This window comes from Vanessa cardui, chromosome 23, assembly GCF_905220365.1.
Source record: "Vanessa cardui chromosome 23, ilVanCard2.1, whole genome shotgun sequence".
NCBI lineage: Eukaryota > Metazoa > Arthropoda > Insecta > Lepidoptera > Nymphalidae > Vanessa > Vanessa cardui.
Genome location: NC_061145.1, coordinates 6,132,259 through 6,145,611, shown reverse-complemented (window position 1 = coordinate 6,145,611; position 13,353 = coordinate 6,132,259).

Genomic DNA, 13,353 nt, shown 5'->3' with positions numbered 1-13,353 from the left:
AAATTTGACAGGGCTAAAAAAATCTGTATAAGTCGGGTCCATTAAAGAGTTCCGGTAACATCTGACGGTTTCCGTCTTTCTACGTAATAAAAAATGGGGTCCTAGTGTTTAATTCCAATTAAAATGCATTTTCTTGGTAAGCATGACTATGCATTCATTGGATGTATTGGATGGAAAACCTTTAACGATTACTACACTGCACTACACTGGCATGAAATTTTCCAAATAAACACTTCTACTTTCAATTTATTTTATATTATTTTACGATTATCAAGAGAGTTTTGAGCTATTTTATAATTCTTTTATAAAAAATATGTTTAAACTAGCGACCCGCCTCTGCTTCGCACGTGTTGTTTATTGTTTTTTTACTATATTATCAATGTATTATATACCTTCCTCTACAATCACTCTATCTATTAAAAAAAAACCGAATCAAAATCCGTTGCATAATTTTAAATATATAAGCATACATAGTAACAGACAGCGGTGAGCGACTTCGTTTTATACTATGTAATGATCATACATGTAGGTACTTATTGAACTAGATATATTGAATTTGAATGTTATATAACGCTTCTTGGACGTTTTATTTTAAGCAATATCCACGCTTTGAATACGTGAGTGCATTTTTCATTTCCCGAGAGCAATATTTGATAACCAAACCTGACTCGTAGAACGACTTTAATGTTTTAGATCCTGCACTTTAACGTGCTGAGATAAGCATACATTTTAAAATAGAGCTTTGATTACCGGTAGTATTACTTATATTTGGTATAAGGTTGATATTATTTTGAATTATAGAAAGGCAAGACGGTGTAGTGGTACATTGGAGGGAATATCAGAATTTTCACTAACTGCGGGTATATTTAAATGCGTTAATTTTGTTGTACTTTATTTTTAGTTATATTTTCCTAGCACGATTATTGTTCAGTTGCACTAATTAGGATAACGATAATTCAATTCAAATCAATTACTATTGTACCGTAATTAGGAATGTTATTAAGTATTCAAAAACCTTATTTCAGTAGTGAAGCATAATATCGCCTGATAATGTATCAATTTATATACTGGAACTGTGGCAAACTATTCAATATATAATTTAACATTTTATGCATTTCATCATTATAATAGTTTATATTTACTGTTATATTGTTTTTTTTTTCCGAATTTATACTAAGATAACTTGTTTGAAGTTTTATGTGTTTACAGGACAGTAACAGGATGTAAATTTCCTACTTCCGGGCTCTCCTCTCCTTTGTAGGATATGGTTTGGCCCATATTCCACCACGCTGCTAAAATGCCTGTTGGCAGAATTTGCTGACATTAAACACTTGAAGGTTTCCTCACGATGTTTTTCTTGACCGCCGAGAACGAGATGAAAAACAAACACAAATCAGATAACTAACGAAATAACTGGGTTTGAACCCACAATCATCGGTTGAGATACATGCGTTTTAACCCCTGGGCCATGTCGGCTCGGCACTTATAATCTAAAAGGAAAGGCATCGATTTTAGTTGCACCGAGATAATTTAACGTCTCTTTTAGCATAGTTTGGTCGTATATCTGTTAATAAAACCTTTATTGATATAAATGGTTGAGCTAATGGATTCCATAGATCCAGGCTTGTGTTCGCTTTTATATCACGCTACTACATATATGTGTGCTTAGGAATTTTCTCGATGGTAATACTATTGGCAGTATTATATATATTGCTAGTCGGAACATCTTCAATTATTACTTGTATAATTTCTGAACGCACCCGTAAATGGAAATATGGCCGCCCGTTGAACTGTCATGGAAGAGGCTATTTGACAATGCGAAAAGTATATTGTGAATTATTGCAATCTGTGTATATTATGAGTTTAAAAATGGTTACAACTAATGGAAGTTGAAAATAAAACGTAATTTATACAAAAATCCATAAATAAAAGAGCATTTTTTCAAACGTTTGTCAAGTGACAAGAAACGCCCCTGATTGGCCGGGCTTATGATGAAGTCACTTTCTTGTTAACCTTGCTTTTCTACGTACCACAGATAAAAATACAAGGAAGTAACGTCACCGACCCCATTGCAGCGCCATATTTTCCAAGTAGCGTTTTTGCGCGCTATTTATTTATTTATTTATTATTTAAATATGTACTAGAAATAAAAAAGTCAACTTTTACTAGGTTCCTTAACTTCTGCTAAATAATATAAAATGGGTTTTAAAAACCAGTCAAATAGCCTATTAATATCGAAATGTATCGATAATACGAATTTTGCAGATATATGTTAAACAATAATTATTGTTTAACGATGTATTATTGTGTATAGGTTTCGATCGGGACTATTCTAGAACTACACGATATTATTAATATAAATAGATAAGAAAGTTTATTGTGAAATCCAGAATTAAAATTTCAAGTTGAGATGATTAAATTTAATCGGTTTTTTTGGTAACAAAGTTTCAGTACCAGCTAAGGCTTAGAAGGTAAAACGATTATTGCACCTGATTTTCATCAGATTGTATCGAATTTCCATCCTGTTATATTAGTGAGTGGAAAATGTCTCCAATTTTATTCCTTTGTTTGTACACACTGAGAGCATTATATATAACTTAGTTATAATGCTCTTAGTGTGTACATACAATTTATCTCTTAGTTTTTAGTTAGGAATTTAACTTTAAACATAAAGTGACCTTTGTCAAGGAAAATACGATAAACAGGAAATTGCTTTTTTAGTTCAAATGAACAAAATAAGCAAGGCTCGTGTATGTTTTTGAGTGAGAAGTTTTACTTCTTCGGCGCAATTAACAACTATATAAAAAAATAAAAAACTATTACTCATTACTACCAACATCATCATCATTACCTAGTACAAAACAAAGTCACTTTCCGTCGTCTTTCCCTATGTATACTTAGATCTTCAAAACTGTGCAACGGATTTTGATGTTGTTTTTTTTTTTTTAAAAGATAGAGTGATTAATGAGGAGCGTTTTTATGTATTACAAATGCACAATTTAGTAGAGAACCACTGATAATTTTCGAGAATTCTAATGTTATGTCGTAAATAAATACATTTTTTGCGCTTATATTGAATATGCTTGTTGAACCTTAAAAAGTCCGCAATTGTAAATTTATTGTTCTCTAAAAACTCACATTAACAATTTTGTATCCTATACTTATAAGGAGAAATAATGGCTTATTTTCGAAGCGATTTTCCAATCCAATTAAGTACCTTAAATGCATTGTGCATCGATATAGCACTTTACAGCAATTAATTTAAATGAATATTTTCGAAGATATTACAGATTTAAAATGCACAATTTACTGGTTTGTATCATTTATTCACAAAAGCTGTGAACATTGTATATACATAGAGACATTTTGTATTATTATATAGCATTGCACCCATGCGAAGTCGGGTTGGGTCGCTAGTATTATGATAATTAAAATTTCTTTTTTTTTCACCACTACTATGGTCCTATCTCACAAATTGAAATATTTACAATTTATATTTGATATATAACTAACATTGAAAAATGAGAGAGCAGTGCTGAGATGGCTCAGTGGTTAGAACGCGCGCATCTTAACTGATGATAGCGGGTTCAAACCCAGGCAAGCACCATTATATATATGTGCTTAATTTGTGTTTATAATTCATCCCGTGCTCGGCGGTGAAGGAAAACATCGTGAGGAAACCTGCATGTGTCTAATTTCATCGAAATTCTGCCACATGTGGATTCCACCAACCCGCATTGGGACAGGGTGGTGGAATATGTTCCAAACCCTCTTCCTAATGGAAGAGGAGGCCTTATTCCAGCAGTGAGAAATTTATAGGCCGTTACTTTACTTTTTTTATTGAAAAATGATATAATGAGTTAAATATTTATTACTCGAGCCAATTATCACTTAATTGGTGTTTAAGCAAGCAACTTTATCACGTACACCTCTTGCATGTCACATGCGCACACATTAAAATTTAAATATATCTCTTTCAAAAAGAAGCATAACTTCATAAATTGAATCGAAATTCATCTTCATCATCATCTTCATCGAAATTGTACCACATGTGTATTCAACCAACCCGCATTGGAACAAAAGAGAATATGTTACAAGCTTTTTCCTTAAAGTCAAAGTGGCCTACTCTCTCATTGAGGAAGCTTTAGCCCAGCAATGGGAAATTTACTAGCTGTTGGTGTAAATTTAAAATATAAATAAAATTAAAATTTTAATTTAAAACACTAACTTTTATCTTATATAATTTGATCGAAAAGGGGATAGTGTGAACGGCGTTATATTTCACACACTCAATAAAGGAATACGCTAATCCAAAGCGAAGGATGTTCTGACCATAAATCGAGAGGGACAATCTGCAGACGTGACAAGGCCTCACTATTTCCCTTTTGGTTTCGCCGTCGCCCCTGCAAGTTAACAGCGGAAGTGGCTTTGTAAATATTTTTCTTCGTCATACGAGAATAAATACAAAAATATTTGTATTTTTTCGAACAAGTATGATACAAGTTATATAATATTACGTTACGTACGTACTCGACTTTCCTTTAGTAGTTTAAAAGATGGCGGTTTTCTTCTAAGATTTTTAAATATAACATTGTGAATTAACAAGGTTCCTTTTATTATTACAGTTATTAAATACGGGATTTGTACCATATTTTTTGTTTTTATTTAGTGGAGCTCGATATTTCGACATTATCTACGAGTGTCTTGTTCACGAAAGTTTCGTAAAAATAAAAAATAAAAACATGGTAAAGAATATATTATAAGTATTAAATAACTGTAATAATTTTTAAATATATTTGCATTTTTACACAATAAATGATAAATTTTGACGTTAGCTCTCTGTAACAAGAAGACGATTAAAATTTTATTACGTTCGTAACTGATGTCAAATTTAATCTTAAGCCAAGTCAAATAATTCTGTCAAAGGTACTGTTATTAACTAGTAAAATATTTTTGTGTATATTATTTAGCAAAATTTTAATAAATAATCATAAGTTGTGATCACTTTTCAATATCCAAAATGCAGCTCAATTTACAACATTACATTTCAAAATTTCATATCTGTTATTTTAGTTTAAGTCCATTATTTTTTCACTAAAATTGGTGAATGATATGATACCGCTGGATAAATTATAGTTGCTTAGGTGATGTACAAGCTCCAATGCTACTTTATATACTCCTAAAGCTAAATAAATAGGCACCGCACCAGAAATGGATTGAAAATACTTCAAAAAAATTTGAAGGATACGAATAAGGGTTATTTGTTATTTAATTACCCAATGCATTTAATAACTTTCAACTAGGATCTCCGGCCTTTTAACCAAGCTATTTGACCAGGTAGGTAAGTGTCAAATAATCATGACCAAAAGTGTATGCAAAATCAGTTTAAGCGGGTGAGTGATTAAACTGCCGCTGCAAGATTTGACCTAAATATTAACTATTCCATTAGCATAATGTAATTACATAGTCATTACAAACACATTTGTTAGGACTGAGAACACTAACATCTTTATACTTGTACCCATCGTCGGAGAAAAGATAAATTGTTACCAAAACAAACTTATAAGGAACGTGACTTGGAACTTTTGTCGGCGATAGCCTTTTCCACTTTCCTTAGATTATACGTAATTGTATCAATTTTAATAAAATAAACGCAGAAACTGAAATGTAACGTGTAATTTTAACATACAGAAATATTACACTATTTTTTATCTTTATTTATTAAATTTAAAATTGTCTGGAAGAGCTCTCCGGTGTTTTTATTCCATATAAGTTCTAAAACAAAGACCTTATGGGAAAATCTTCGAACCATGTTTTAAATGTTATTTTAATTTATTTATTTATTTAATTTAAGGTAATTTTAAAGAATTAACATCATGCTAGCAACACTGATGTATTCTTAGAAAGATTTGTAAATATTGGAATCCCTATAATTCAACATTTTTAATAAAATTCTAATATTAATTACGTATTAAACTAGTACATTGAAAATTTATAGTTGATATTTGATCAGTGTTTAATGATCGGCTAATATTAACAAATTTGTAATCATGGTTAAAAACCATACGTGTTCAATAACTAATTATCAACAGTTTTAATTAGCGGGTTAATTAAACGATGATTTATCTACTTCTTTAAAATATATTCAAACACACCCAAAACTACAATCAGAGGTACGCCTATGTTTAATTAATTATTATTACGTAATGATGTTACTTTAATAAACGTTTAATTGTTATACATTTGGGATGTTAGTTACATTATGATACAATAATAAATTCAATAATTAATAATAATGTTAAAATAAATTCTGATTTCTAATCAATATCATCATCATCATCATCATCAGGCTGTGTGTCAGACATAGGGCTCTCACCCGATCCCGACCTTCGGCTCTTCTCATCTGCTTTCCATCAGCCACCTTCCTTACATCATCACCACTTTGCCACAGGGCACCCTCTATTACTTTTTAGTTATAATAGACTGGATTATGCCAGTAATTCCAACAATATAACCTCTTTTTTTGTCATTCCGATTATCTTCTACGAAATATTAAACAGTCCTGTTATCAGCTGCCTAGGAATGAGACGGGGAATTACCAAATTATTCTAAATTTTCAAACATAATGTTGCCAGTAATTATTTATTCAACTATTAATTGTATCTTGTTCGTTCTTGTTTTAATTAAATTAGCTAACTCAGAATTAATTGGATTCAAAAGTTTATTATTAAATTAATTATAAACACATAAATATACACAAGTGAAAACAAAATATGCTTTTTTTAAGTAACTTAATTTTTGCTATATATTGAATTTTAATAATTTATATCGAATCAATATCACATTAAAATTAAGAAATTTATTGTTTCATCACTACATAGTATAAAACAAACTCACTATAGTTGTCTGTCTGTCCCTTTGTATACTTAGATCTATTTACAACCGACTTCCAAAAGGAGGAGGTTATCAATTCGTCTTTTTTTTTTTATGTTTGTTACCTCATAACTTTTCACTGGGTGGACCGATTTTGATAATTTTTTTTTTGTTTGAAAGGTAGTGCTTCCCGTGGGGTCCCATTTTTTTTAAATTTTTTTCCGATGATGGTATCCGTATGAAAACGACATAAGTCTTAAATTTGCAATATGTATATGCGCGACAAATAGGTGAATAACTGAAAATCACGTTAACCAATTTTGATAATTCTTTTTTTATTATAAAATATATACTTCAAGGATAATTTGGTAAAAGTTTGGTAAGGTTTTGAGCACAGGATCCATGGCAAAGTAACGGAACGGAAGGGAACGGAACAATTCTGAGGAGCACGTTAGCGATACTCGGTCGAATCTTTTATTTTTATGTTATTTGGATATTTGAGTCACCTTCCGTAATGCGGTAATGTTAATGTAATTATCATAGTCGAATATTATAATCAACTAGCTACCCAGCCCGGCTTCGCACGGGTGCAATACTGATACTAAATATACTACAGAATTTGTTTATTTACGACATCACATCGCAAACTTCTAAAATTATCAGTGTTTCTTTACTATATTGGTCATGTATTATATATACTAACTTTCCTCTGGAATCACACTATCTACTAAAAAAAACCGCATCAAAATCCGTTGCGTAGATTTAAAGATATAGGGACAGAGAAACCGACTTTGTTTTATACTATGTAGTGATGGAACTCCTAAACGGCTCACAGTTAGGGTGCGATATGGGGCAGAATTTCTTACTATCTTTAATCAAATTTTGTGTATGTGATGTAATGTAATATGATGTACGACATATATTAGCTCTTTTTCAAAGTTTTTTTGCTGAGGTCGATTACAGCTCTTTCGAGGGATCCTTGTAGTTTATGCCGCAATACGTATTAAAGTCGCATTTTCGAAAGTCTATTTTTGCTTTATTCGCAAGTTTCCCTTAAATTGTCCTCGAAGTAGTTTATGACTCATATAAAGGGAACGCTTAATCTATCCATATTAAGAAAAATTAGTTAGTCAAATTCACAAGCTTCACTTAAAATCAAAAAATAAATAAAAATTTTAACAAAAAGAAAAACCGACTTCAAACAAAACACTACTTTAGAACAAATGAATATGCACTAAAAAGTGTTAAAAATAATTGCGTATTCAATATATTTTTTAGAGTCCTCCTAAGTAAAATGAACTTTCTTACTGTCTTTAATCAAATTATGTGTATGTGATGTGATGTCATATGATGTACGACATATGTATATCAGCTCTTTTTTAAAGTTTTTTTTTGCTAAGGTCGATTACAGCTTTTTCGAGTCATCCTTGTAGTTTATGCCGCATGACGTATTAAAGCGCATTTTCGAAAATCTATTTTTGCTTTATTCGCACGTTTCCTTTGAAATTGTCCTCCAAGTAGTTTCTGACTCATATAAACGGAACGCTTAATCTATCCATATTAAGAAAAAATAGTTAGTCAACATCAGCTTCACTCAAAATCAAAAAATAAATAAAAATTTTAACAAAAAGAAAAACCGACTTCAAACGAAACACTATTTCAAAACGATAAATATGCGCTAAAAAGTAATAAAAATAATTGCGTATTCAACATATTTTTTAGAGTCCTACTAAGTAAAATGAAATGAAAAGTATTAGACTACTTAAACGTCGATTTACGATTATATAATGTAGTTATAATTATTGCTATATTTGGAGCCGGTGTCAGCCAAGAAAACCCTACAATATATCTATCAAAAAACTATATACTATGTAGTGATGGAACTCCTATACGGCTCGCAGTTAGGGTGCAATATGGGGCAGAATTTCTTACTATCTTTAATCAAATTTTATGTATGTGATGTGATGTCATATGATGTACGAAATATAGTTGGTCTTTTTCAAAGTTTTTTTGCTGAATTCGATTACAGCTCTTTCGAGGGATCCTTGTAGTTTACGCCGCGTGACGTATTAAATCCGCATTTTCGAAAGTCTATTTTTGCTTTATTCCCAAGTTTCCTTTGAAATTGTCCTCGAAGTAGTTTCTGACTCATATAAACGGAACGCTTAATCTATCCATATTAAAAAAAAATAGTTAGTCAACATCAGCTTCGCTTAAAATCAAAAAATAAATAAAATTTTAACAAAAAGAAAAACCGACTTCAAACAAAACACTATTTTAAAACAAATGAATATCACGAAAAAGTAATAAAAATAATTACGTATTCAACATATTTTTTAGAGTCTTCCTAAGTTAAATGAAATGAAAAATATTAGACTACTTAAAAGTCGATTAACGATTATATCATGTAGTTATAATTATTGTTATATTTGGAGTCGGTGTCAGCCAATAAGACCCTACAGTATATCTATCAAAAAACAATACGAGAATACTTTAACAAATATGTTTTTTACAAATTACCTTTTACACAATAATATACTGGATCAATCAAGGGGCTCGTATCGCTTCTTTCTTTTGATTGTTGGGGCAAGGGCACCGTGGCTGACACCGGCTCCAAATATACCAATAACTATAACTACATGATATAATCGTTAATCGACTTTTAAGTAGTCTAATATTTTTCATTTCATTTAACTTAGGAAGACTCTAAAAAATATGTTGAATACGTAATTATTTTTATTACTTTTTCGTGATATTCATTTGTTTTAAAATAGTGTTTTGTTTGAAGTCGGTTTTTCTTTTTGTTAAAATTTTATTTATTATATATTATAATAAAATATTATATGAATATATTATATTATGTAATGTAGTAAATAAACATATTTTTTGCGCTTGTATTACAAACGCTGTCATACGAGATATGTAGACCAAGATAATGTATTACAGTATTGTACACCTTAAAAAGGTTTACGAAAAAGTCCGGGGTGGTATATATCTATCTTTTAGGGATAGCCCACAGTAACCATTTTTTATCGTTTACTTTACGATACATAATGTTTTATTCACGAAAGGATTTTAAGCAATATATAATTATCTTATTCAATGTCGTACCTTGAAAACATGCGTAATTTAGTACCTTTATAGTGTGTAATTTAAATAAATATTTTCAAAGATATATACAGATTTAAAATACACTGACATTGCCGTTTGTATTGTCTAAAGACAAAAACGCTGTAAACGATGAAAATAAAGACATTCAAATTCTGTAGTCTGCAATGTGTGAAGCCGGGGGCTATTTTCTATTATTGTTGAATATTTTTATTAAAAAACTGCATGCTCAGAAATTGTATGAAATAATCTGTAAACAACTGGAATATCTATTATGTATTGGTATTTCAATAATTCTTGCTTTTAAGCTATCTATCATTCCTGTAGAACTACTTTCATCAGTACAGCTTTGAAAGTTTCAAAGAATAATTTATAGTCGCACTTACGATAAGACGAATTGTAAACTGATACATACGAAAATTCATGCATAGTTCAGACATTTATATCTGAGCTGAAAACTTCGAAGATATTCTATGATTGATCGCCTAGGATGAGTTCAAAAGTAGCCTGGAAACCATGATAAGAATGTGAATGATGGCTCAAAACTTTTAATATATACGTTTTGCTATTATGTGGCTTCACGATATGAATGCAGATAGTTATTTCAGATTATTGTTGTTCGAGGCGATTAAAACCTCCTTGCTATGTACAATAATTACGGCGAGACGTCATTTAAAAAAAAAAGATTGCGCTTGGAGACTTGGACGTCAAACAATACTAAAAATTATTTATACATAAAATATTATATTATACGATTAAATTCATTATTTAAGAGCAAAATACTATTCTCATTTCTCCACCTTGCATTGGCTCGATCAATTGTGATTTTCCGTTACAAAGATTTTCCTTTTACGAAATAGGTAAAAGGATGGTAAGTACCACTGACCAAAGATATTGATGTAAGAAATTTTAAGCATTCATTTCATCGACAATGCACCCACTAACCTTGTGAATTAAGACGTTCGACTGATGACTCGCTAAGTACAGCTGTTTGGTGGTTAAATATTTTATTACTAAGTGGTATCTCCAGACGAGCTGCTAAGCTCTACCACCAAGCATTCCAAGTCACGATAAGAATCCAATCAACTTTACTATTATAAAGTGTTTGAGAATAAATAAAAAAATATATATCCATAACTATTTAGTTCTATTTGAACCCAGGACTTAGAGAATTTCAGTCTAACAAACTAGCAATGATAGTCGTGATGCAGTATTGTAGAAATGCTATACTATAGGTTAAATGAACTAGCACATAATAATGCTGGGTCGGATACGATAGGATTGTCATGCGTCGCTCGCTCCATTTCACCTCGCCGCACTCGGAGGGTTGTGCTGTCACCAGTGAGATATAATATGTGAAGTGTATTTATTTTGCGGACAAATTCTTAGACCGTGGTTAATGCTAGACAAATAAAACGTGGTGTGAATTATGACTGTATTTTGTTTGTTTTATTTTGTTGACATGACATGACATTTTTTTCGCTCCTAAACTTAGGCACTCACGTACATGATTAATAATACTTTTTTTTTTCAATGTTTAATCGTCGTTGGTAAGATTTTGTGATAAAATAGAGTATCTCATATTTTCAAGTTTTAAAATTACCATCAATAAATCTTAATTTTGGTCTGATTAATCTTGATTTGTTTATTACTTTTTTGATTTTAGTTTTTACGATTTTGGAATAGTTATATAGTTGGTTTGGCAACTAGTCTTCTTAAAAAAATATTGAATAAATAAAATTAGAATTTTGTTATTGATAGATAAATATTTTGAATATTTTGGTTTATAATAGGATTAATCAATAAAATTTGAAATCTGATCTTATAGAGTTCTGTTAACTGTGCTTTTGTCGGTAACCATTCCAATATAATGGTTGGGTGGAGTTGTTTGGAATAGTCTCTCAAACCAAGGAGATTTAGTCGATTCCTCGAACTAGCTTTATGTGCTACTTTGTCGTGTTGTTTGGAGGAGGCTCGGCCTTCCTTGTTTGTGTGATAAATACACATTTCCCTACAAACTACATATGACACAATACGCTAAGGTATATACGCAATACATAAAGCTTCTTTGTTGTAAATATTATACCGTGTAATAGAATGACAATTGGGATTTCGTGTACTTTTTTTTATGTTATAGGTTGGCGGGCATATGGACCACCTAAAGGTAAGTGGTCACCATCACCCATAGACAATGACGGTGTAAAAAATATTAACTATTTATTACATCGTCAATGTGCCACCAACCTTGGGAACTAATATGTCATGTCCCTTGTGCTTGTAGTTACACTGGCTTACTCACCCTTCAAACCGGAACACAACAATACTCAGTACTGTTATTTGGCGGTAGTATAACTGATGAGTGGGTGGTACCTACCCAGATGGGCTTGCACAAAGCCCTACCACCAAGTAAAAAGTGTAGGAATTGGATGTTTTATTTAATTTATACAAATCTTTTTCATATTTTTAAGGTCAGATTCATTAATTATATATAAACATAAATTTTATTTTACATGTAACATAATATGATGTTCCAATAATTCTTAGCTGTAAATTAAAGTGTTTTTTTTGTGATTGTGTGATATTGTTAGTTTCATTAATTCTATTCTCTTTAGAAATCGGTTACATTGTAGCTGAAAATTTACAAAGTAAGATTTTTATAGTGTAAACCATAAAGATATCTTTACAATAAAGATCAAGTTTCGTGGTAACAACATTGTTACAAAATTAAAGTGAATTTACTACGAGTACAAAGATCTGATGAAATTCGAACAGAAAAATAACAAATTATTTTTAACTATTATGAATTTAGTATCTAAAAAATATGATTTAAATTTTTTACCTAGTTAATGTAAAAATAATGAGTTACAATCTACACCATTAAACAAGCTCTACGATTTGGTACTTTTTACTTACTGCATATGGTACCCATATGGTGGCGCGGTACATAATAGGTTGGGGAAAAAGTTTCTTCGTATTTTATATGAAAATTCAAAAAGTTTTTTATAGTTTATTTACATTTGACTAAAGTATGTAGGTGCCATTTTGTTCCATAACTTTTTGCCATCTTGTTGGTAGTGACATGATCCCATTGCTGTAAAAATTTTGGGGCTTCTGATCGAAAAACTGCGACAAGTGGTTTTGGCAGTCCTCTCGTGATGTTAACCTGACACTGCCTAAGGAATTCTGCAGAGACCGAAACAGATGAAAATCTGAAGGTGCAAGGTCAGGACTATACGGCGGATGCATTAATACCTCCCAGCCAAACTCTCGTAATTTTTGTTGAGTGGTTAAAGATGTGTGAGGTCTAGCGTTATCATGGTGAAAAACCACACCCCTTCTGTTGATCAATTCTGGCCGCTTTCTCTCAATTTC